Raw genomic sequence first — 23,859 nt, 5'->3', positions numbered from 1 at the left:
GAATAATTATGTTAACCTGCAGTTGCCATGCAAATATAAAGAATGCAAAGGTGGGTCTTTCAGACAATAGGAAAGACACTCTCTATGCAAACATGATGTAGCCGTATTAGGAGACCAGAACAAATCAGAAGTAAAAAATAAGACTCCCACTTGCAAGTCTTTAACCTTTAGGTGGTTTTTAAAAAATTATTCTTTTGAAGATTTCCAGATGACCCCATGTTTCTTCTGGTTCTTACAGATTTTTTAAAAAGTATTTCAGATTATTTAAATGGAAACTCTGGTTGCTTAATTAGTATTGGGAAACTGGACTGTTTTCTGTAGCAGAAATTGTGTATGTATAGCAAAGTGACTTCTTAAGCACGTGGATAGTCATTGTCAATGGGAAATTATTTACATGTATTTTCCAGCCAATTCGATTTTAGTTTTAGGTGAGAGTATTGGGAAATACTAAGAATTTGAAATCAGTTTCCTTGGGGGTAATTACTGAGTTTTCTTTGGGTTCAGAGAACATTAACTATCTTAACAAATAAATGTTACCTCAGAAATGCCTTGTCTAATATTTAAGTTTGTAAAAGTTTTTATTCTTTCTTACACTTCTTACAATTGCCAAGAAAGTATAACAAGAATTAAAAGAAGTATCTTAGTTTGCATATACATATATCTACACTTAAAAAGTGACTTATATATTAAATTAGGTTTGTTTAAGATGTGGAATAGATGGCTTTGTAAGTAAGAGTACATGCTTCTATGTGAAAGAATGTGAAGTTAAAACATGTTGGCATACTCCTAGTTTCTCAGAACAAGAAAATGACTAATCTAAATTTCATTTCAGAATAAAAACCAAGACAAGCCACATAAAAGCAACCTAAAAATTAAACTGTCATCATATTATTTGTTTTAAAACTATGGAATAATATATCTGAGGAAGATTACTCTCAAAATTGTTTTTCTCAATTTCAAGTAAGTAATTTATTTTGGTTAATATATTGGGGGTGAGGGGGGTGGGTGATCCTTGGCACTGAAGTTGGTACTCATCCTTAAAATAACAGCTCAGACATAACGTTCTTTAAGCCTCTGGCTCCTTCTACCACTCCCAAAGTTTATCTCCCTGGTTTTCTAAAGCCTGCCCTTTCTCACACAGCTATTAAAGGACTTCATTGCCTTGAATATTGTTGGTAGAAGTAGCCACATAGTACTGTCCTCAGGTATAACCCTCACCCCCAATAACTCCTCCTCCTTCTGCTTCTGTGCTGAGATACCTGGGCACGTCACTTTATTTCTATGTACCTTAATCTTTTCTGCAAAATACGTTTTAATGATTTCTACCCCACAGGATTATTACTGAAAAAAAAAAAAGCCAAAAAAAAAAAAAAAAAAAAACAAAACAGAAGTGTCTACTTTATATAGTAGCATGTTACCCTGTTTAATACTTGTCTCTAAAACCTTCCTTGTTACTTCATATGTACTAAGTGCTCTTTAAATGTTCAAATTGAAATGAAATGGAAAATGTACTCATGTAGCATTTATGCATTCCTCACACTAGTGTAAAGTAGACAGATCCCTTGTACACTGAGGGTAGGGTCTTTGTAGTTGGTCAGTGACGTCTGTAGATGAGATAATTACCTATTTAAAACACCTTTTAAAAGCTGGCCAATTTTTATAATCACCCCATCGGGGTATAACTTAAAAAAACAAAAACTTGCGTTATGTAGGGCAGGGAATTCCATGTCTGATCTTTCCTTGAAAGGGGGCAGTGTAAGCCATTGGTTAGGGAGTAGCTACAGTTTCCCAATGCTGCAAGTTAGGTTACATGTATTTCTTTGAAGGAGCCTTTTCCAAAGCCTTTAGTAGTGCTTTAAAAGTAGATAAATTACGGTAGAGCATATTAAAAGCATATGCCAGATGTCAAAATAAAGGTGACTTGTCAGAAGAGATTTATTACTTTGCTTGTTTTGTCTTTTATGAATGTATAGTACACATACAAAAGAAATGAAGCCCCTGGTTTTAAAACCTATTTAAGATTGAGGAGCATAGGCCAAGTAATTAATTATTTCTAGTGTTTCAGTTGTTTTCACCATAGATTTGTAAATATATTTCTAAGTTTTTTTCTCCCCACAAAATCAGAAAGATAATATTTTGGATGATTACACTTAAGAGTTTTAAAATAGAGAACTTGTTAGTTAATTGTTTGAGTATTATTTTTAGTGACAGGTTTTGGGCTACTTACTGATCTTTACTGTATATCATTTTCCACATAATTTAGTCTTTAATCTGTAAAAACAAGTGCTGCTTTTCCCACTTTGCACTTGAGGAGAGGAGGTGTGAGGAGGCTAATTGACTTACATCTGAGGGTACAGCATGTTTGCCTCATAGCAGGTGAGCTCACGTGAGAGAGCTGATACTAACCTATTACCAAAGCCAGCAAGACTTGAGTTTTCAGAATGCAGTAGTAGTTACTGTCGGCATGTGGCATGACTGTGAGCAGGTTCTGTCACAGTAATAGTACAGTGTTACCCTATTGATTCATTTTCTTTCCTAAACAGTACAGTCCTCAACATTCTGTGATCATTTAGACTGAAGTACTTTTCATAATGTTTTTATAAGGAAATTGGACTTTACAGTTAATCAAATAGAAAATATTTTATAAGTTTAGTATAACTAAGCAAGTAGTATGTGGATCTGTAGTCAGACCTTCATGTCTGCAGGCTTTATATCTGGGTTCATCCAGTCTGAGAACGAATTTGGGGGAAAAAATTGCACCTGTGCTGTGTGCATACAGACTTTTTTTAAAATTTCTTACATAACAGTATAGCAGCTGTTTACTTAGAATTTATATTATATTTTGGTACTATAAGTAATCCAGAGGCTATTTCTAATATAGGGGATGCTGTAGGTAGGTTACTTACAAGTGTCACTCCATTTTATGTAAGAGACTTGAATATCTGAGGGAGAAGAGCAGGGACGCTGGAACCGTTCTCCACAGAGAGTGGGAACAACTTTATTTTTACTCTGGAACTTAGAAACCAGAAGTAGTAAAGTAGGAATTTTATTTGATCAGAAGTCTTACTTTCATACCTACTTTTACTAACTTTTGCTTTACAATAATCCTCCCTGAAACTTAGCAAGAAATGGCTACATTAATCTATGATTAATCTATTAGTTAAGCATTTCTGTTACTGCTTCTGTGGGGTTGCTTGTATGTTTGCCGTCAGTGGATAGGCCAAGTGGTTAGTCGAGAATAGCTTTATTTGCTGTGTAATTTGGTACTGGCTGTTGGCTAGGGTGCCATAGAACCATGAGTTTCTAGGAAGCTAGCCATGACTCTGCACCTGAAGTTAACACCAGAGTTTATAGGCGAAACAAGTGAAGGCAAGTCCCATATTGTTTTTATGTTTGATGGTTCAAAACAAATCACAGGATTTGCCTTTAGGGGTTTCCTAAGGATGTACGGCTAATTATGGGTCATTATTATAATCTGTTATACTGTTGCTGTCTGACTCATTTTCTGAAGAATGCTAACAGTATGGCATTACCACCTTTTAAAAATAAGAAGTACTTTAAACATTTTTTGTTTCTATTTTTAAAGATTTATTTATTTATTATATGTAAGTACACTGTAGCTGTCTTCAGATCTCATTACAGATGGTTGTGAGCCACCATATGGTTGCTAGGATTTGAACTCAGAACCTGTGGGAGAGCAGTCAGTGCTCTTAACCACTGAGCCATCTTTCCAGCCTAATTTTTTTTTTTTTTTTAAATAAGGTTAGGGGTTGAACCCTGTGTATAATAAGCAAATATTTTATCACTGAGCTATACTCTGAGCTGAGGTGTTTATGTAAATAATATATCTGATGGCTAGGGTAACTCTCTCTGTTACTCGCGTTTGTTCTATTCTTACTCTTCTGTGTCCCACTCACAAACACTTACATCATGTACTAACTACAGAAAGGTATTAGGTAGACAGTAAGCGGAGTAAGAAAGGCTACTGCAGTCATCCCCGTTTCTTACAGTTACCCGTTGGCTTACTAGTTCTAGAAAATGACCTTAGACCATATATATCTTAAGTGACACATCTTAAATGTTTGGCCAGGCATTCTTAAATTAAAAAAAAATTGTAATGCATAGGTAATTGAATCTGTACTGTCACAAGAAATGAGACCAGATACTGATGATTATGTTCTCAAGTTTTTTATCATCAATATGATGGGTAAAAATATGGATCTCAGTACAATATAAATTTACTTTTCTTCTTTATTATTATTATTATTATTATTATTATTATTATTATTATTATTATTATTATATTTGTTTGTCTTAGGGTTTTACTGCAGTGAACAGACACCATGACCAATGCAACTCTTATAAGGACAACATTTAATTGGGGCCAGTTTACAGGTTCAGAGGTTTAGTCCATTATCATCAAGGCAGGAGCATGGCAACGTCCAGACAAGACATGGTGCAGGAGGAGCTGGCTTTCAGGCAGCTAGGATGAGGATCTTAAGCCCACGCCCACAGTGACACACCTACTCCAACAAGGCCACATCTCCTTATAGTGCCACTCCCTGGGCCAAGCATATTCAAACCATCACAGTGTTTATGTTCATGCATGTTTCACAACATGCTTGATACAGGTTGGAGGACAGACAACTTTGTGGAGTCAGGTCTTCTCTTTTATTTTTTATATGGGTTCCCAGGATCCACCTTGAGCACTGGCTTACGTAGCAAGAACCTTTATCTACGGATCTGTCTGTGGATTCCTGTATTCTTCTATTATAGTAAGATTGTCTTTCCGTATCCTGGAGAGTCACACATGCATGGAGAAGCATGTTTAGAGAAAGGGTTTCATGTAGCACAGGCTGTCCTGGAATTCACTATTTAGTGACCCTGAACTAGATTGTCCTGCCCCTGCCTCCTAAGTGCTGGGATTACAGCCATTCACCACTATGCCTGGTTTATGTGGTACTGGGGAATCAAACCTGGAGTTTTCTGAATTCTAGTTAAGCATTTTGCCAACTGAGCTATGTCCCTGGTTCTGAGATGCTGTTTGCACGTTAGGAAAACTGGCTTGTATATATTAGTCGTTCTTACAGTAAGTGCTCTGTATTTAAATAGTGATGTTAAAGTTCTGTTAAGTGTGTGTGTGTTAAATGGACCCTTTCAAACAGCTTGGTGAAGTCACACCTGAATACTTGGGATGGGAATGAAGAAAAAAAGATCCAGCAGGAGGCATTTCTTAGTTGTAGCGTTCATCTTTAAGTGTCTATGGTTTCAAATGTTCAGAACCTGTCTTTATTCTTTTCCTCTTATAGATTTGTTTTTATTTTGAGACTGTCCTTTTGACATTATAGTCAAGAAATAGAGCCATCTCCTTATGGACTATTTTTAGGTGATCAGATTGTATAACATAGATAGAAAATACTTCTTGTCAATTAGAAAAAATCATTCAGAAGATTATTTTGAATCTTGCCTATTTCACATTGTATATACAGTTGTGATTTTAACACAAAAGTATACAGAATTAGTACAAGACATCCCTTCAGTCATAACCCTTCCCCTAACCAACCATGTAGACAACACTGGATTGACGAACTCATTAGCCCCACCCCCCATCACACTAAAAAAAAAAAAAGGATAAATACAAATGTGGTCATTTTGGAAAAAATAATACTATTAAACAGTAGCGCAGTGATTATGAAAGATTTCAGGGAGCCATGGATTGCAGACGAATCTGTCATGGAACATTTGACTCTCCGGGACTCTGTATGAGGGAATTCAAAGCTGCAAATGTAGACAGATTAGCATGTTTTGAGTAAATTAATGTAGTTTTAAGCATTTTTAAGGTTGCCAGACCTTTTCTTCATAGTTAATTTTACTCAGCATTATATAAAAAAATTAAAACCAGATAGTAATTCTTAAGTGACATGGTAGAGTGTGGTGAGAGCCAGTATTTTTGTATCCTTTACATGGTTTTTAACTTTTCAAAAATTTATTATGTCACCAGTCTATATACATTTCTTTATAAGTAATTTTTCATTTATTTGATACAGATTATTGACAGATAGGTAGTTCCTTGATTATTCCTTTAAACATTTAAAAAAGCAGTTCTGAGGTTGCTCACAGTGTGTTCTACTACAATGATTTTCCTTTCCCGAAAAGCTGCTATTAAATTGATAGGATATCTTAGAAGGTAAGACTACACAGGGAAAATGTTGTATACCCTATATATTTATTTTTGTCTTATGTTATGTTTTCCATTTCTGTTTTGTTTTATTTTGTATCACTAATTTTTTGTGTATGTTATTTGGTGCACCCGCGCGCGCGCACACACACACACACACACACATACACACACACATACACACACACACACACACACATACACACACACACACACACACACACACACAAACTTCTGAACTGATAAGACTTTTATAGCAGTTCTCTTAAACTATTTACAATGAAGAAACTTTTCTTTGGGTGCTTGAAACCACAATAAGATAAATAACTAGAAAAAAAATGAAGCGGCATTTTAAAAATTATTATATAACAGTGATAGAATTGCTGTCGGATTGTCATAAAGTCCTCAATGCTAATTTTAGGGTTTTACATCTGCCTTCTTGAAGATCTGTGGCAAGTTTACTTGGTTAGCATTATGGATATCTCTTTAGTAATTTGAAGGGATTCGTTGATTCTCTCTTGACTGCTATTTCTTGTCCTGTGTCATTTCTGTTTCTTTTTAACATGATTGTTACTATGATACGTAATGTACATCATGGCCTGTTCCTGTATTTTAATTCTGTCACGTTACTTCATGTTTAAACAGCCTGCCTGAACCCATATGCTTTGTTCTCATACCCTTACCACTTTATACATTTAGTGCCATGTGAAAGGAGGGAGTTAGCACTCCCCTTGACAGGGATAACAACACGTGTGTGGTTCAGGCGTTGCTACCTACACTATAAATTTATACATTTAACGTGACTTTATTTTCCTCTTTCAGGTTTGGCTTTTACACTGTAAAATGGCTTGTGTGTTTTTTATTTTAGCATAAATACAATTCAGATGGTGATGGCACATGCCTCTAAGCCCAGCACTTGGGAGGCGGAGGCAGGCAGATCTCTGAGAAACGAAAGGCAAACAATAACAACAAAAAGAAAGCATAAATACGGGGAAAATTATATATATGGAAATACAGTTGTAATTATAAAATTCAAGAACAAGATAAAATATTTTCTTTTATGAAATACAGATTTGTATCCCTCATTCAGAATGTATGTGATGATAAATGTTTTAGATTTTCTTATCATTTGCTTGTACATAATGAAACATATCTTAAGGACAGGCCTCATGAAATCCTTTAATGCTTCCTACATACCTTAATCATACAGCCTGACAGTATGACTCCATCACAGTAGGGTGGGTGTGGGATTTCCACACTGAGTGTGCGTGCTAATGCTCAAGCTGGTGGGATTGTGGAGCCTTGCAAGGCTCAGATTTCACAGTGCATACACATTCCTTAGATCTGTCTCACACCAGTGCTGCCATGCCTTTCCCTTTCGGTGCTGTCTTGGTTTGTCTGTAGTAGCAGGCTGCCCACATTTCAGTTTGCTCTTGCTGCCTTGTGATTCTTCACTTGCAACTATGCCTCAACACTCCCAGCTTAGTTTCTTCAGATAATGTTTTCAGACTCTGTTTTAGGGGTGATGCGCGTGGCTGTTTCTCTGAACCCTAACTTGAGTGTTGCATGTGCGTCTCACTGACTGGCATGGCTGAGAACGACAGGCTTAATGTGCTTTACTGTGCCTGTGTCCGAGGTTTTAAACACCTCTCTTCAGGACTTTCCTGACATCTTTACTTTTTTTGGGGGTGTGTGTGTGTAAGTATGCAGGTCAGAGGAGTTCTCTATGTGAATTCTGGAGATTGAACTGAGGTTATCAGTATTGGCAACAAGCACCCAGGCCTTTTAATTCTGATTGGACTAAAGAAACTCCTTTTGATACAAAGATACAGGTGGCTTTTAGTTTGGGATTCTTTTGTTTTGTTTTTGTGATATTTATTCCTTTGATTCCTTTTTGTGATATTTTAATATAAAAGTAAATAGTAAGGAGTTTTAAAAGTACTGTTACTTGTGAATTAGATAACATTTCTTTCACTTTTAAAAAATATTGTACCCATTTTCACTGTCTCCTTTTTAATTTTTAATTAATTAAATATTTTTCGAGACACGATTTCTTTGTGTAGGTCCAGTTATCCTGGAACTTGCTCTGCACACCAGGATAGCCTCAGACTCAGAGATCCATGATAGGATCAAAGGTGTGTGTCACCATGCCTGGCCTCACTGTCCGGTTTTAAGGTTTTTTATTCTATTCATCTAGTGTATGAGTGCAGCTTGCTGCAGTGTTTCTCCATGTGTGGGCCATCTCTCGAGTTCCATTTTTACTCCTGCTGCTAGTTTTTAATTTTTGCATACTTGATAAGCACTTTTATTGTTTACCACATTACTGCTTTAGTTTTAGCAATATTGAATCTATTCTTTTTCATTGCCATTGTAGTTTTTCACTTATTTTTATTCCTTTCTCTCATAGCATTTCATTTTTTATATCTTAGACCTACATGTGCCTGTTGTCTTTTGTTTCTTCTTAGCCTTTTCAGTTTATTTGCTTTTCCTCATGACACATATTTCACAGAAATCTTATTTTACCTTTGTGTGTATGGGTTGTATTTGTATGTGTACCAGCTCGTGTGTGTGTGTGTGTGTGTGTGTGTGTGTGTGTGTGTGTGTGTGTGTGTGTGTAGGCCAGAGATCAACATTGGGTGTCTGTCTTTATTGCTTCTATTTCTGTTTGAGACAGGCCTCTGAAGGGTCTGCGTGTTCCTGCCTCTGCTCTCTGGCCAGCACAGGGGTCATACATGCACACGCCTGTGCCTGGCTTCTTAAGTAGGTTTTGGGAATATAAGCTAAGTTCTTCTTGCTCATGCAGCAGGCACCTTACACACTGAGCCATCTCTCCAGCCCCGTTAGATGTGAACATAAGGCAAGCACATTCTTCCTCCTTCCTCTCCCTCTCCCTCCCTCTCTCTCTTAGAGGTAAATCACCACAGTTCTGTGTGGGGGCAGGGGGAATGCAAATGTGCACACAGTGCACATGAACGGCATGCATACTGTTTTATTTGTATAGCTAAAGGCCAGAAGTCAATTTCAAGTGTCCCTTAGGAGAACTGTCCACCTTGGTTTTGGAGTTGGAGGCATGGTCTCTCAGTGAGATCCGAGGCTGTGATGGCTGGCCACTGAGTCAATAGGATTCTCTTCTCCACTTTCCAAAAGGTGGGCATGTACCACCGTGCTTGGCTTTGTACATAGGTTCTGAAAATTGTACTCAGGCCCTTTGTGTGGCAGATATCTCATGAACTAAGCTATCTCAGCCCATCTGAGATTCTTTGGCAGTTTTAAAAGATAATCTATTGGACTGGTAAGAAACTTGCCATCAAACCTGACCATCACCTAAGTTTGATCCCTGAGACCTACATGGTGGACAGAAAGAACCAACTTCTGTAAGTTATTCTGACCGTCATATGTGTGCCTTTACTTGTATGTGTGAGCACACACACTAAAAGTTTTAAAAATTGATCTGTGCTGCTGATTATTCGTAAAAGCTCCATTCCAGATGGATCCATCTGTGAGCCAGTGACCTGTGTTTCCAATAGATAGGGTATACCTAGTCTACTTTTTCATCCTTATTTTCCTCTTACAGGATGATAAAATTGCCCTGCCTAATTTGTAGTGTTAATGATTATGTATGACCCACTTGAGGCAAAAACATTCATTTCTTGTTTCTCCACTGGACTAAGATTTGTATTCCCTCTTGTCTTAGTCAGGGTTTCTATTCCTGCACAAACATGACCAAGAAGCAAGTTGGGGAGGAAAGGGTTTATTCAGCTTACACTTCCACATGCTGTTCATCACCAAAGGAAGTCAGGACTGGAACTCAAGCAGGTCAGGAAGCAGGAGCTGATGAAGAGGCCATGGAGGGATGTTACTAACTGGCTCGCTTAGCTTGCCTTCTTATAGAACTCAGGTCTAATAGCCCAGGGATGGCACCACCCACAATGGGCTGGGCCCTTCCCCTTGATCACTGGTTGAGAAAATGCCTTACAGCTGGATCTCATGGAGACATTTCCTCAACTGAGGCTCCTTTCTCTGTGATAATTCCAGCTTGTGTCAAGTTGACACAGAACCAGCCAGCATACCTCTGTTGGTCTGTATACTGCTTTGGTGTAGGAGCTAATGTATTCCTTGGTAACCTAAGATGCTGTGTGTTGTGTTGTTAAATAAGAGCTTCTAAATTGTAAGTGCCCTTAAAAGTAATGGAAGCTAATTTATTTATTTCTTTTTTTGATTTTTAGTTTTTATGAGACAGTGTCTCCTCACTCTAGGCCAGGCTTGTTGGAAATCACAGTATAGCTCTGTTTGACCTTGAACAGTCCTCATGCCTTAGTTTTCCATTGCTACAATTACAGGCATGAACCACTACACTTGACTTATTTATTTTTATGAACTATATTCTATCAATCATAAGATAACCTTAGAAAGTTATCTTAGAAAGTTTTTTTTTTTTTTTTTGGTAAGGATTCTGCCCCCCTGCTGGAGCAGACTGTTGTCTCTTAGGGAACAGAATATGTATTATGTTGTATTTAAAGACTAATTTTATTTTTTCACTATGTGTGCACATGAGCGCATGTGTGAGTTCAGGTGCATTAGATTCCTTGGAGCTAGAGTTACAGGTCTTTTGAGCTTTTGCTGTGCTGAGAATTTGGGTCTTCTCTGAAAGTAATATGCACTTTTAATCACTGAGCCTTCTTTCTAGCCCCTCATAAATATTTTAATGAAAAATTGGTAGAAGTTGTTTTATATTCCATTCATTATAAAAAGCTTATTTTCTCCCCATGCTTTTATAGGTCAGCAGTTGGAATATGTATGATTCATTTAGTTGTCAGTGTTCTGCCTGACTGTCTTGGGAAGGTCTTACTATGTAGAAGTCCAGGCTGGCCTTGAACTTTTGATCTTGTCTAGCCTCCAGGGTCCTGAGGTTATAGGTGCTGTCTAAGTCTAGGGTTACTATTGCTCTGATGAAAGACCATGACAAAAATCAAGTTGTGGAGGAAAGGGTTTATTTGGCTTACACTTCCACATTGTGGTCCATCATTCAAAGAAGTCAGGACAGAAACTCAAACAGGGCAGGAACCTGGAGGCAGGGGGTGATGCAGAGGCCATGGAGGAGTGTTGCTTACTGGCTTGCTTATCATGGCTTGTTCAGCCTGCTTTCTTATAGAACCACAGTGGATTGGGCCCTCCCTATCAGTCACTAATTAGGAAAATGCCCTACAGACTTGCCCACAGCCTTACCTATGGTGGCATTTTTCTAATTGAGGTTCCCTCTTCCCAGATGACTTCAGTTTGTGTCATATTTACATAAAACTGCCAGCCCAAGTATATACCGCTGTGCCTGGCTTTTACTTTTCTTGTAATACAGAAGTAAGTTTATGATGTGTAAAGATCAATAGCGGTTTTGATGAATGAAATATATCAATAGATGTTTGGCTTGGTTTTGTTCTACATTGATTTTTGCTTGTTTCTTTTAAAAATAGGACAAATATTAGCCTTTCTTCTTTTCAGACCATTATGGCTTTAGGTTAACTTGGTAGCTTTATTCAGCTGGGTTCATGATAAGGTAAAATGTCAGCTATATATCCAAGCTCATTGATTTTTGGTAAAAATGATTCGTAGTTAGTGAATTATATAACAATGGGGAAGATTGTGGGTGAACTACAGTTCTGGGGGATGGAGTTCTAGCTTTGGGCCTTCCTGGATGTGACAGCTCTTATAATTGAACAAGCCTCTTGCTGAAGCAGCTATTTCTGTTTGCTCTTTGGTGCTTCAAACCTGAATTGCTAATGCACCAATCCTTGTGCTCTCATCCTTTTACACTTGGTTTGTCTCCTGAGGAGGCAAAAGATAATAGTTCCTGAGTGGCTTTGAGGATTACTGAAAAGCATAATGCTGGCATGCTGTTTCATGTTCTGCATCTTACCAAGAAGTGTAAGTAGTATCTGTTGGGTCCTGTTTGCATTCAATCTGAATGTTCAGTTGGAGCTAAAGGGGCTAGGTACATCTTATTTATCATGTTGTTATATGTTTTAATGTTTGACTGTAGAATGAATATCAATTTATTATTTATTCTCCATAAGAATTTAAATTTATAAATATGTGCACATGCATCTAAAAATGTCTCCAAAATGGGGGTACCAAGGTATGTACTTACTGACAGTGTATAAGATTCATCATGTTTCCACATCCTCACCAGCATTTATGATTGCCAGACTTTAGGTTTTAAAAGTTTTAAGTACTTATGAGCGTATGTGACTGTGTGAGCATGTGTCATGTGTATACAGATGTCTGCAGAGGCACTGAGAACGAGATTCCTGTATGGTCACTGAAAGGAGGAGTTGATTGAGGCTAAATACTAATCTGAAGTGCTCTAAAATCTCTTGAGCATGATTTAGGTACTCAAAAAGTTTAAGATTTTTGTATTTTCTGTTAAGGAATGAATCCTCAACTTGTATGTAATGTTATAGCAAAAAAAAAAAAAAAAAAAAAAAAAAAAAAAAAAAAACTAACGAACTAAATGTTCAAATATATTGGATGATTATTTATAATGCCATCTGTGCAGTCACCAAAAGACTTAAGAATCAAAGGAGGAAATGTTCTTTTGCAGACTGTGAAGAAGCAGCTTCAATAAAGAACAGCACTATCTATGATTAAAGAACATATTAATTGGGCTGGAAGAGGACTCAGTTGAGTAAATGGTGATTCTATCCAGCCTGACAACCTGAGTTTGATCCTTAGAATGTACCTGGTGGAAACAGGGAATCTGCTCTCACAGTCATACCTGTAGGTATGAGGCAGTTACACACACACACACACACACACACACACACACACACACACACACACACACTCTACATGTAAAAAACAATGTATAAAAACTCTATTCCCAAAACATATAATCCACTGACAGTCCTCTCCAGCCTGAGGCCATCACCAACTTCCTGTATTCTAAAGATATTTCCCAAACTGTAGTTCCTGAATAAAATTTTCTTGGCATTACAACATTCTCTTTAGTACAAATTAAGTCTGGGGGTGGAGAGGCAGCTCAGTGGTTAGAACACTTGTTCTTAAGAGGACCCGTGTTCAAGTCCCAGCACCCCTGTGATAGCTTATAACCATGTAGTTCTAGTCAATCTAATGCCCTCCTTTGGTTCCATGGGCACCAAGCACAAATGTGCACAGATGTACATTCATATACCTGAAATTAAAACACACACACACACACACACACACACACACACACACACACACACACACACACACTCTTCCTCGTATCTACCAGTTATAGGAAATAAAAATCTCTGGGAATGTCCTAGGAGTGAGCACTAACCAGACCCACTGGTATTCTTACATAGTTTAAGGTTCTCAAACTACTTTGTGTTTCCAAACAGAAGACTAGGTTTTTTTGTGCTTTGGCACTGAGCTGTTGGTTCAGCTGAAGTTTCTTAGTCTCCTCTAAGACTTTGCATATGCCCAGGGTTTAAGCAACACAGACCTTGACTGTTTTAAGTGTTCAGAGTGTCTATCAACATTACCCTTCAAATAAATTTGAATGAGTAAATGCTGTGCATATGTTTGGTATAACTGCTCATGTGAAATCTTCATACTACAAGACAGTCTTGAGACATTACGTTTGTTGTGAAGCTTTTTTTCAGTTACTTTGGCTTTTGTTCGATCAGTGTGTTTTATACTTGTTAGAGCAAGCATGATCGGACAGTTGTTTGGCTTCTCTATACAGTATGGTTTTTTGAGAGTCCAACAGTATGCTGTATATCTCTGTGTCCTCAATGTACAGTGCCTAGACATGCCACAATTAGGAAAAATATCTTGTGGAGGAATGACAGTACATGATCCACATCTGAGATAATTAGAATAGTCAGTTCCATAAAATAGGATGGCAGTTAACCGAGGCTGGTAGGAGGAAATGGGACCTTCTTGTTCAGTAAGAACAATCTCCATGTCGGGCAGTGGAAAAGTTCAGAAGGCAGTTAGGGGTCATGACTGAATAACAGTGCTGTTGAGTTGTACACACCAAGGAGGTTCAAATGATAATTTTTGTGTTACATGTTTTACTTTTACCTTGTGTGTGTATCTATGAGTATTGTGTGTGACACATGTGCGTACGTGTATGTGTGAGGGTGGAGGTCACAGGACGTGTTGGCAGACAGTAAGCCCTAGCAATTGGCCCTTCACTGTGCTGGACTTCCAGGAGTGTGTCATCTCACTTAGCTGTAAGCATTCTTACCTGCCGAGCCATCTCTCCAGCCCCAACAGGTTTCTTTCTTTACTTATTTATTGTTTCATATGTTTGTGGGTGTGAATATCCCATAGCAAGAGCATAGAAATCTGAAGACAATGTTTGGGGGTTGGTCTATCCTTCAGCGATGTGGGTCTTAGGGATTAGATTTGGGTCATTGGGTCAGCTCTCTGGCTCCTAACAGTTGTTTTCAAAAATAAAAGCCATAAAGATAAGGATTTTGGTCTACTTCATTCACTTGAGATTCATTGTTGAAATTATGTTTAAATCTTTTAAAATGTTTAGTCTTTGAAAACTTCATACATGTGTACAGTGCATCTTGACCACATCTACCCTTCACTTCCTCCCAAATTATGTTTTCTTTTGACATAATACTTGATTGTAGAGAAATATTTGGAATTAAATTGGATATAGAGAGCAAGCTCATCAGAAATAATATTTAAAAAACAAAATTTATAAAATAGAAAATGTCACATAAAATATTCTTGTGAATATTTTTAGTAGTAAATAAAATTAATAAAATTAATGGTTGACGTGGTTGTCACTTGCTGATAAGACTAACAGTTGATAACTAAAACTGTGGTAGTACTAAGCCACATATGGACTGTGTTTTTCATTTCTGTACATGCATAGCATAAAACTTTAAAAATCTTATAATCAATTAATAAAAGAAAAATTTAGTAACATGATAAAAGGCACATGAGTATAGTCTTGTGTTTCAGTGTTTTATTGTACTTTTTCCCTTTCACTTAAAGGAAGAGAGCTTTTTGCAGTTTCTCTTTGGCATCACTAGCTTCACTGTTAGCTTGTGTCTGGAGGTCATACTGAAAACTGCAGTTTTTTAACACAAGCATTACAATACTGTGACAGCATCTAAAACCGCCACTAAGTGACTAATGGTTGGGTAAAACATATAGCATGGTGCCCAGACAAAAGGAGGACTCCTAGGCATAGTGGGTCAAACATGTATAAGGCTTTATCATGCTATAAAGAACGGCACACAACTTATGAGTTGTGGGTCTGTAGAGATGGCCCGGCTATTAAAGAGCACTCACTGCTCTTGGAGAGGATCCAGTTTAGTTTCCATCAGTCTCATGGCAGCTCACAGCCATTGATAATTCCAGCTCCAGGACACAGCACCTGTTTTTGGCTTCCTTGGGTACCAGGTACAGGTAAATACATTAAGGTTATATACTCACACACTAAAATTGTGTGTGTGTGTGTGTGTGTGTGTGTGTGTGTGTGTGTGTGTGTGTGTGTGTGTGTAATTTGAATATCTACATACTGTTTTCAGACCACACAGTGTATAGCTACAGATAAGCAGGGATTCATTACATATCATAGCACAAGTATGGTGGTCAGAAGACAACCCTTGCAAGTTGCAAGTTGTCTGGCTTTCAATTATGTGGGTCTCAGGGATTGAATTCAGTTCATTAGGTTTGGTACCAAGTGCTTTTATTTAGAGCCAGCTCTCTGCTACCTGACAACCTGAGTCTTGGCCCATTGTTAAAGCAAATTTATGTGCATGCATGCCTGTGCATATTTTAATTTCTAATGCAAATAGGTTCTTTCAAGACTTATTTATAAAAGACTTTCTATGGGATAGTTTTTAATTTTTAAATATATTTTCAATTATTTAAAACTTTAAAAATTTTATTAAGCATGTTTTGATCATATTCTTTCCTTCCTCCAAATCTTCCAGATCCTTGCCCTCTTCCCTCTCTACCCAACTTATTTCTCAAAAAACAGACAAAACCCCAATACAGTAACCCCCTTCTCAAAACCAAGAAAACAAAGCTGCAGCCAAAATGAGAAACAAACAAATCCCCCAAACTATCAAAAAACCCCACACCAAACTGCAAGCCAATAAAAGTACACACATATACAAAACCAAAACCAAGCCACCCACCCAACCAATCAAACAAAAAACAAACAAACAAAACCCTCCTGGAGTCCATTATACATTGGCCTGTCCAGGAATAGTTTCTATATCCAGTGTCAGTCTATTGGAGAAAACTAATCTTTCCTCACCCAGCAGGTGGAAGGGACAGTTTAGTTGTTTTAGGTTCCCCTCCCTTCCTTTCCTTTTTTCTTTCCTTCCTTCAAAATATATAACAATATCAAAAGTAAAAAAACAAATACCATCACATTGAAGTTGGACAAGACAAAATTATCAGGAAAAGAACCCATGAGGTAGCACAGGAAAGAGACCCCTGGTCACATACTCAGGAAAAGAGCCCATGAGGTAGCACAGGAAAGAGACCCCTGTTCACATACTCTGGAAGCCCTGTACTTGCTGCTTCAGTCTCTGGGACAATTTCAAAAGTAGATTTAGGCTCTTTTCACCTAGAATTCTGATGCAGTAGATGTGGGATAGTGACCAGAAATGTGTTGCTACTTCTGAGTTGGACCTGCTATAATTTTTTTTTTCTTTTGAGCTGGGCACACACCTTTAGTCCTAGCCTTCAGGAGACAGAAGCAGGTGGAGCTCTGAGTTGGAGGCCAGCTAGGATTTTATAGAGAAACACTTTTAAACAACAAAGAGAAAGAATGTTATTTTGAAGACACTATTGATGCTTTGCTATGATCTAAGTGTTTCTTAGTAACTTAAGTATAGCAGCTTCTTTCTCTTTGAGTCATTCCTGCCAGCTGTCTTTTCTTTTTCTTCTTTTTTTGTCTCAGTCAGCCACCTTACTTTCCTACCTGTTGCTATTATCTGTCAATCGTTAATACATCTTTGTGAGTGAAGTGAGATCAAGGGCAGGTATATCCATTTCTCTGCCTTAATTAAATCAGTTCTTATTGAGGTGAGAGTTGCATATAGTAAAGTTGATCAGGGAGATGAGTCATGGCAGAAGAATCTAGTCATCTCTGCATGTCTGCTGCATTAAAAGGGTTATGTACCATTGTCTCCTGGCAACTGTTGATCTGCAGTATTACCAGGGTTCCTATGACTTTACCTTTTCTAGAATTTCATATCGATGGAATCATACAGGATATGTTCCTTTCATTCTTTTGTGTGTATTAGTACTGTGGTGGTGTTTTACATTTTTTCAGTTAGTTTTCCATTACATGGCTGTGGCAGTCACTAAACTATTGGTACTTGGGTTGTTAGAGTTGTTATGAATAAATCTGCTGTGGGCACTGATACATGTTTTTACATGATTATATACTTTCTCTTACAGCTTCAGAAGAGTGGGATTACCAGGCTTCCCCAATCCCCAAATAACTATAATTTAGCATTGGCTCTAGCAATGTGTGAGTGGCCAAGTTTCTCCATATTCCTATTAACATTTGTTTATGTGCAGTCTTTAGATTGAACACCTTTTTGTAGAAATACAATGACATCTCATTGTTGTTTTCAATTTTATTTCCCTAAGGACTAAGGACATCTTTTAAATTTTTTGTTATAATTTTTAAAGTGTGTGTGTGTGTGTGTGTGTGTGTGTGTTTATGCACATGTGTTGCCACAATACCTGTAGAGGCTAGGAGAGAGAGCGAGAAAGAGAGGGAGCGAGCACCAGCTCTCCCTAGAACTGGAGTTGTGAGCCACTTTACATGGGTGCAGGAAGCTAAACTTGGGGCCCTCTGCAAGACCATATGTGCTTGTAATTGCTGAGCCATTTCTCCAGCTTGGTGTGGATTATTTTTTCTTCCATTTCCTTCTTTGATGAAGTTATTTATGGCAGGGGTGTGGGGCTTTTGAGTTATTTCCTTTATCATTAATTTAGAAGTGTATTTTGTGCAGATCTTTTATCAGGTACCCGATGTACAATTATTTTCTCTCAGTCTGGAAAGTCTGAGCTTTTCTTTTATGATTAATGCTTCTTTACCAAAATACTTACTGGCTAATGTAAGATGCCAGGTATTTTCTCTCATAATGTGTTATTTTAAATAGGGTGTAGCTTAAAACATTCACATTTCTAAGTTTTTAGAAAAAATTTTAAAAAGTTTTGTTTCAACAGGGGCTTGCTATGTAAATTTTTTTTTTATTCACAGGTTTTTTTTTTTTTTTTTTTTCTTTCTCCCTGAGTGTCACCTAGGCATGTGCCACTGGTTCCAGCTAGCCTGTAAGGGATAATTTTTGGTTAGGCTTATTTTGACTTTGATGTATCTTATAAAATCATCTTTTCTATATTTGGCCAAACGTTTGATTTAAATTTAACAAGGTGTGAGTGTGAATATACAACACAGTTACTTGTCCCCTGGGACTTACATTCTGACTTCCTGGGAAGTGTTAGTATCTCCCTGGGAATAGTCACACTTAAATACTTTATTCATGGTTAAGGCAAGACGTGTGTCTAAAAATGCTCTCAGGGGTGTGTGTGTGTGTGTGTGTGTGTGTGTGTGTGTGTGTGTGTTTATTCAGATTTGTGTTTATTCTGGTTTAAGGAGATTATTATGAATGAAATTAAATGCCTTTCTAAGTAACTTTACAGTTAAGGTGAAGAGTAGCCAGTTTGTAGGAGTGGTGAAGCTCGTTACTGTTGTTCGGACATTCGTAAGGTACCCTCAACTGAGCACATCTCCCTTCCTCTCCCCCTCCCATTGCTTCCATGTAGGTGCTCCCTCTCCCAACCTCCTTCTCCCACCGCAGCACCTTGGCCTTCACTGGACCAAAGGTCTCTCTCTCACTGATGCCAGACTATACTGTCCTCTGCTGCATATGCACCTGGAGCCATGGGTCTCTCCATGCGAACTCATTGGTTGGTGTATTAGTCCTTGGGAGCTGTGGTGGGTTTGATTAGTTGATAATTTTGTTTTTCCTGTGGGGTTGCAGATCCTTTCAGCTCCTTCAGTCCTTTCTCTAGTTTCTTCATTGTGTCCCCTGTGTTCAGGCCGATTGTTAGCTGCAAGAATCCTCTGTATCCATACGACTCTCGAAGAGCCTCTGAGGAGGCATCCATATCAGATTCCTGTCAGTAAACACTACTTGGCATCAGCAATAGTGCTTGGGTTTGGTGACTGCATATGGGCTGGATCCCCAGGTGAGGCAGTCTTTGGATGTTTTTTTTTTTCTCCAATTCCTGCTCCTCTATTTGTCCCATTATTTCCTCCAATGAGTGTTTTGTTCTCTCTTCTAAGGATTAAGGTATCCCCCTTCTGGCTTTCCTTCTCTTTGAACTTCATAAGTTCTGTGACTTGTTTCTTGGGTATTCTGGGCTTTTTGGGCTAGTATCAGCTCATCACTGAGTGCATACCATGTGTGTTCTTTTGTTATCTCACCCAGGATAATTGCTTCTAGTTCCATCCATTTGCTAGGAATTTCATGAAGTCATTGTTTCTAATAGCTGAGTAGTACTCCATTGTGTAAATGTAACATACTTTCTATATCCATTTCTCTGTTGAAGGACATCTGGGTTCTTTTCAGTTTGTCCTTGTTAAATGTTGGAGCATCTTTATGCCCAGGAGTGGTATAGCTGGGTCCTCAGGTAGTACTATGTTTAATTTCTGAAGAACCACCAGACTGATTTCCAGAGTAAACCTCCTTTCTTTTACTTATTATACTAGACTTGAGTTTTTAAAAAAATGAGTAATTCTTGTCTAATCACTTGTTCTTACATGAGTCATATATACAGCTTTTCATACTTCTCTCCTCGTCTCCGTGGTTTCCTCATATGTGCGATTTTAAGACCTCATTACACACTCCTTCCCTCCCCTGCTTTTGGGTAGTTTTAAGTAGTTCTCTAGAGACTTAAATTATACATACCATGTGTAGGTTTGTTTAATGTTGTCATAGTTTATGCATGCTTTGGTGAAACATTTTCATGTTTTTTCCCATGCTTAAGAGAGTTTCAATTTGTTGTGCCTTCAAGTTTATTGATCTTTAAATTTGGCATTTCTGATGTGTAATTTTTTTTAATCTTAAATATGTATTTACACCACTAAGTTGAAATTTTTTATTTGTGGTTTTTTAATATAGTATACATCTTTACTTAATTTAAGCATTTTTCTAATTTGTTTGTTTTTTAAAGACCGGGTCTCACTGTGTATCACTGCTTGCCCTGGAGCTTCTTGTGTAGACCAGGCTGACCTTAGCTCACCTAACCTCTGCCTTCCCAGGACTAGGGTTAAAGGCATGAACCACCAGACCCAGCAACTTCTTGAATGTATAAATATTGCTTAACAATTTTGAAGGCTTCGCTTGCTAAATCTGTATAATTTTTTGACTTACCTGTTACTGCTATAGCTACTTTTCTTCTGATAATTGATTATACTGTTTATTGTTTTTTTTTTTAAATATGGTATCAATACTAGATGGGCTGGTTTTTTTCTTCCTTTTCTGTATATCAGTTGTTAATTGTTTTTCTCAAGTCTTCATGCTGGTAAATTTTCACTAGATACGAGACATCAGACTTTACTTTGTCCTTCTGATTATTGTATTTCTAGAAATTTTCTGAGTTGTTTTCTAACATATTGTTAATTTATTTGAAATAGTTTAGTACTTTTAAGGTTTATTTTTATTCTTAGGTAGGAACAGAACAACCCCTTAGACCTAGTTTTACTGAAGCAATAACCTTATAATTATTTGACCTGAGAGTCTGTAAGGTTGCCTTCTTTCTGGATGCTTCAGGTATACTTTGCTAGGATTGTTCTGTCTGACAGAACAGTTGTCAGAGTTGAGGAGTGAAAACAAAAAAGGCAACTTCATTCACAGAGCTCTCTAAGGTGACTGGACTTGTGTTACAAACTGCTTCCTGCTTGGGAGCTGCGTGCGGAGCTGTTGTACATGCGATTGATGAGCATTGTCAGACTGGAGAATGGCTTCTTAGATCTCAGTGATCAAAGACTGGGACTTCAGATAGTGCACATTTCATTCTCATTGCTGCTTTTCAGTTTGCATATCTCAAGAACTAAGATCGTTCTTCCCTTGGGCTGATCTTGTTATTGATTTGTTTGTCCATAAATAGTTTTGAACACAGGCTAAAGAAGGTAGCCAGCAGCTGCCGCTAGGTCCTTTTCTTGTTGATCATCAGACTTACTGATAATGAAAGGACACATTTCATATGGCCATACTTAAATTACCACTTACTTCAGTATCAGAAGGTAAGAGTCAGGCAAGTTTAAATAGGGAAGGCTGGGCAAACAGTCTGGTCTCCATGTTTGCCTTTGTTTCTTTTCTGTTTAGGGGAGGTTACATAAGCATGTGCTGATAGTCTCAGCACAGACTTTAGGACTCTGCAGACCTATTATTATACTCACTGGACACTGCTTTCCCCTCTTTTACTCTGTCTACCAGCTATTAACAAGCTTGGCCTTTGGGCTTTGTTTCTTCCAACCAGGGAGGTTCCCAGTTTTCATGTGGGATCTTTTCCCTTTACTCCCTAGTGGGAAACTGTTGGAGTGGGGCTTGCTTTCTTCTTTCTCTGAGGTACTACTTTCCCTACATAGCTAATGTCTAGTGTTTAAAAACCATTTAGGGGTCTGGAGAGATGGCTCAGCAACACTGGCTGCTATTCCACAGGACTGATGTTCAATTCCCAACACCAACACTCACGATTGCCTGTAATTTCAATCCCAGGGGACCCAACACCTTCTGGCCTCTACAGGCACCAGACATGCATGTGCTGCACAGGCAGAACATTCATACGTATGAACATATATACTTTAAAATAAAATAGTTTATTTACGAAACATTTATATACACACACAAATATACACTCCTTTTCCCTTTTATTTTAGACAGAAAAATTCATTTTGTATATCATCTATACTAAAAGCCCTTTCTCCTCAGTTTTTAAAGATTCAGCTCAAATCCTCTCCAGAGTATTTCAAACTCTTATTTTCTAGTCAGAATTACTTGATTGTAAAGAACAAAAGCTATTTCAAAGAAAATTCTAGGGGCTGGAGAAATGGCTCAGTGGCTGGAGAAATGGCTCAGTGTCTGAGGGCACTTACAGAGGACTCAGGTTGGATTCTCAGTGCTTTTACTGGGTGATACCTACAACTCCAGCTCTAGGGCATCTGATGCCTCTGGCCTTTGTGGACACTTGCACTTATGTGTACATACCCTCAGACAGATACACTACTGAATAAAGAAATTCAAACTTTAAGGAGCAAGCTCTAACTTTAAAAGGACATTTATATCACATTATAGAGGGTTCTGGGGGCTGAGTGCAAATGGTCAGGATTGTGTGACAAGTGCTTTAAGCCATTTTGCCAACTCTTAGCTTTAATTCTTATAAAAAACAGTCAAATTGCCCAAGGGAGTCAGAAGATTAATATTGCTCTTCAATTGATTTCAGCATTGGCACAATAATGCTTTATAATTGGTAGAAGTGATTTTTTTTAATTAAAAAAGACCAAATATTTGAGTTTAGTACGAGGAATAGTTTAGAAATTTTGCCAGTTTTTAATTCTTAATAATGTTCAATAAATAATGTTTATATCAAAGTAACAGGTATATTGTTTAAGTTCTTTGATTCTTTTAAAGATATCTGTAAACATTTGCAGAACATGTATTTAGTATCAGGCCTTAAAATATCATTGATAGAAAGGAGCTTATGTTAAAAGGGGTCAGCTCATTTAAGGCCTGAAACATCCTGTGCACATGCCTCACCTGCCTTATGCCCCGCCTCTGCTTTTTCTTACTAAAGTTTTCTGTATCATTCTGCCATCTCCTTACTGCATTATTGTCTGTGATGGTTTCTGTGATCCAAAAAAAAAAAAAAAAGAGGGAATTTGTTGTAAAAGACTGCCTCCTGAATCCCAAAATTGATTTTTTGTTGTTGTTGTTTTGTTGTAGAAAAGGTTTGCCAGCCAACGTTGCATAAAATTAAATTAGTTAATTAATTAATTTTCAGTGTTCAGACTTTCTTTAATTGGGTCTTAGTTACAATTAATAATGTGAAGTGATTGAATTACTTTCCAAAGTCTTGGATTTATATGGGAAGTTCTGGGTTTCATTTTCTCTTTATATCATAGGGTTATTTTGTCTGTTAGTTAACTTCGGGCTAGTGTTACTAAGATTGCTGTTTTTCTATAGAAGGGGTTTCTAGCATTTGACAGTTAGCTTTGAAGTGCCTCATTCAAGGGTATCTGGGTTTATTGGTGATTCAGAACACATGTTACCACAAGGCTAAAGTCTGGATCTTGCAACCACCCAATGTAACTGCAAATTGTGAAGATCTTTGTAACTTTTGCAGTAAATACAATTTTCTCCTTCTGTATGTTAACACAATAAGTATTGTACTTTGAGATTAAGTATGGTTGAAAATTAATACCACCTCCCACAGTACCCCCTCAACCTCACAAAATGTAAAAATTAAACATAGAAGCTCAGAAATTAGCATCCTGGGTCTAAATGTGCTTAGAGTTACATGACCAGTTCTTTTCTCTTCATGGTTGCCACTGATCAAAGCAAAGAAGTTTCATGGGGTTTTCAAGTTGCTTGTGTGTCAGGTCTCTGCTCTGTGAAGAGTAGAGTTACAGCCAT

At 37.6% G+C, this 23,859-nt stretch overlaps 1 protein-coding gene across 3 annotated transcripts in view; it reads left to right on the top strand.

Moving 5' to 3' along the window:
• REV3L (REV3 like, DNA directed polymerase zeta catalytic subunit) overlaps nt 1-23,859 on the top strand; it is a 152,483-nt gene that overhangs the window by 8,308 nt on the left and 120,316 nt on the right. The window contains exon 1 of one of the 3 annotated variants that reach the window (XM_080938255.1): nt 723-960. The exons of the other annotated variants lie outside the window; for them this stretch is intronic. The gene's annotated coding sequence lies outside the window, so the exon portion shown is untranslated. Of the gene's footprint in view, nt 1-722; nt 961-23,859 lie in introns of those variants that run through there. 3 annotated transcript variants of the gene reach the window in all.

This window comes from Micromys minutus, assembly GCF_963924665.1.
Source record: "Micromys minutus genome assembly, chromosome: 25".
Taxonomy (NCBI): domain Eukaryota; kingdom Metazoa; phylum Chordata; class Mammalia; order Rodentia; family Muridae; genus Micromys; species Micromys minutus.
The sequence above is the reverse complement of the archived record's forward strand: the minus strand, read 5'-3'. Positions and strand labels throughout refer to the sequence as shown.